This window comes from Globicephala melas, chromosome 19, assembly GCF_963455315.2.
Source record: "Globicephala melas chromosome 19, mGloMel1.2, whole genome shotgun sequence".
In the NCBI taxonomy this organism is placed as follows: Eukaryota; Metazoa; Chordata; class Mammalia; order Artiodactyla; family Delphinidae; genus Globicephala; species Globicephala melas.
Window position 1 is genome coordinate 8,238,428 of NC_083332.1, and position 3,272 is coordinate 8,241,699.

Below are 3,272 nucleotides of genomic sequence, written 5' to 3' on the forward strand. Positions count from 1 at the left end.
AATGAAAGTCTCTGGCTTCATGGTCGGGTGGTATATTAGTTATCTATTGCTGCGTAACAAATTAAGCTGAAACTTAACAGCTTTAAACAAATGGAAACTTTTACAATAGTGCTGCTTAGAGGGGCAGGGAACCCAAACTGTTCGTGGTTATCCAAACTCACCCCCATCTTATCTGCGGTCAGAATACAGTGGCAACCACAAGTGGGTGGTCCAGAAGAATCTCTGAAGGTAAGAAGAGAGTTGGGCAAAGGTTTCTTGTGAATTACCTCCCCCCAGCCAAACTCCACCCCCAGAAAACAGTGTTTTCTCAACCCCAAATTATCTGCATCCTAATCATCTAGAGGTCCTGTAAAAAATGCAAATTCCTGTACCCCACCACAGACTTTCCTAATCTGAATTATTGGAGGTAGGGCCCTGGAACTTAAATTTTTTTAAAGAAACTTTCTTAGAAGAATAGTTTATAGATATGCATAAAAGTTGGGAAGATGGTATAGAGAATTTCCATATACCCCACACTCAGTTTCCCCTATTATTATCTTACATTAGTATGGTACATTTGTTACAATTAATGAACCAATATTGCCATATTATTATTAACTAAAGTCCATCCTTCATTCAGATTTCATTAATTTTTACCTCATGTCCCTCTTCTGTGCCAGGATCCTCCCAGGACACCACATTACATTTAGTTGTCACATCTCCTTAGGCTCCTCATGGCTGTGACAGTTTCTCAGACTTTCCTTGTTTTTGATGACAGTTATGAGAAGTCGTGGTCAGGTATTTTGGAGAATGTGCCTCAACTGGGGTTTGTCTTATGTTTCTCATGATCAGAGGGTGAGGAAGACCGCAGAAGTGAAGTGCCACTGTCATCACATGTTATTAAGGGTACACAGTATCAGTGTGACTTATCCCTGTTGATGTTAAACTCCACCACCTGGCTGACAATGTTTGTCATGTTTCTGCACTGTAAACTTAGTCCCCGCCCACAATCCTCTCATCTGTGGAAGGAAGTCACTGTGCACAGTTCATGCGTAAGGTGTGAAGAGTCATGCTTCAACTTCTTGAGGGCAGAATAGCCACATAAATTATTTGGAATTATGCACGGCCATTTATTTACTTGTTCAGTCATTCATTTACATCAGCATGGGCTCATGGAGATTTTATAGACTGGGTTATTATCCAGTGCTACTTTGTTGCTCAAATTGTTCCAGCTTTGACTATTGGGAGCTCTTTCAGTTGGCTCTTGTGTCTCTTTGACATACCCCATTTGTGTGTGTGCGTGTGTATGAGAGAGAGAGAGAGAGAGACACAACGAGATGGAGGCTGAGAGACTTCTGGAACTACAAGATGCTCTAAGCACATCCTGTATAATTTCCTGCCCAGTCCTAGAACCAGCCATTTTTCCAAGGAGCCCTGGTTACTTTTATTGGAGAACAGTATTAAAAACTAAGATCTGGGCACTAGGTGTGTTTGAACCTGAATTTTTAACACAGTCTCACCAGCTATTTCTTATTGAAACCAGAGTTAGAGAACCTCTGCTCTCAGTTTTGACTCCCGTCACTCAAATATCAGCATACCTCAGAGGTACTGCAGGTCCGGTTCCAGATCACCACAATAAGGCCAGTCATAGGAGTTTTGTTTGTTTCTTTCCCAGTGCACATAAGTTATGTTTACACTATACTATAGTCTATTCAGTGTGGGGTAGCATTATGTGTAAAAAAAAAAAAAGTACATATCTTAATTTGATAATACTTTATTGCAGACTTCCCTGGTGGCGCAGTGATTAAGAATCCGCCTGTCAATGCGGGGGACACAGGTTCGAGCCCTGGTCCAGGAAGCTCCCACATGCCGCGGAGCAACTAAGCTCATGCGCCTCAACTACTGAGCCAGCGCTCTAGAGCCCGCAAGCCACAAGTACTGAGCCCGCGTGCCACAAGTACTGAAGCCCGCGAGCCTAGAGCCCATGCTCCGCAATAAGAGAAGCCACTGCAATGAGAAGCCCACACACCGCAACAAAGAGTAGACCCCACTGGCCACAACTAGAGAAAGCCCGCGCAGCAATGAAGACCCAATGCAGCCAAAAAGAAAGAAATAAATAAAAGAAATAAGAGAAAAAAGTCTCCAAATATTTGGAAACTAAATAACACTCTTCTAAATAACTCATGGGTCAAAGAAAAAAATCAAAAATGAAATTATAGGGGCTTCCCTGGTGGCGCAGTGGTTGAGAGTCCGCCTGCCGATGCAGGGGACACGGGTTCGTGCCCCGGTCGAGGAGGATCCCGCATGCCGCGGAGCGGCTGGGCCCGTGAGCCATGGCCGCTGAGCCTGCGCGTCCGGAGCCTGTGCTCTGCAGCGGGAGAGGCCACAGCAGTGAGAGGCCCACGTACTGCAAAAAAAAAAAAAAAAAAAAAAAAATTATAAAAAAAAAACTGCTCAAAAATGCTAACCATCATCTGATCCTTTAGCCAGTCGTAACAGTAACATCAAAGGTCACCGATCACAGGTCACCCTAACAAATATAGTAATAAAAAACTTTAAAGTATTGCAAGAATTACCAAAACGTGACAGTGAGACATGAAGTGAGCCGACGCTGTTTGGGAAATGGCGCAGCTTGGACAAACTTGCTCAACACAAGGTTGCCACAAACCTTCAATTTGTGAAAACCGTAATTTCTGCGAAAGGAAAGAAAGCAAAGCACGATAAAATGATGTTCGCCTACTTCACTGGCCTTCCCAAACCAATTTCAGCGTAGGTCGACAGAGGGCGCAGGAAAGGGGATACCATTTTCCGTCTTACCACTTAGGCCTTTCCAAGTGAAGGAGAACGTCAGGAGGTAAAGAGCGAAGGCGGGGACTAAACTCTGCGCAAGGGAACTGTCAAACCCAGGCGTGGATTGGCCGTGTCTTCCGGCATGGAGCTGTCACGTGAGGATCAATGGTCAGCTGACTACGGTCCAAATTCCGCCGGGAAGTGCAGACGGAGCCAAGAGCTGATGTTGATTGGTGGAGGAGGATCCAGAAAGGTAGCACCTCAAGGCGGGTCCTTGGCGGTGAGGACTACGATTGGCTTACGCGGAGTCACGTGGTCTGTCCCGGTAGCACCAGGAAGAGAGTAGGTGCCGTACGCGGATGCATACGCATGCGTTAAAGCATCGGGTCGCCAATTGGAGGCCGTGAGTCACGGGGCGGCGCGCGGCGGCTGGCGGGGGCGTGGCCGACGGGGCGCGCGCCGCGCTACGACGCCGCTGGTTGGCCAGTGCGAATCACGTGGTT

General features: G+C 46.4%; 1 protein-coding gene across 1 annotated transcript in view; it reads left to right on the forward strand.

Annotated features, from left to right (window-relative positions):
- The window catches only part of ZNF541 (zinc finger protein 541), a 41,298-nt gene extending 39,440 nt beyond the window's left edge, over window positions 1-1,858 (forward strand). Inside the window, exon 17 of the transcript XR_009559888.1 lies at window positions 1,763-1,858. The gene's annotated coding sequence lies outside the window, so the exon portion shown is untranslated. The remainder of the gene's footprint in view (window positions 1-1,762) is intronic.
- Window positions 1,859-3,272: the final 1,414 nt, after the last annotated feature.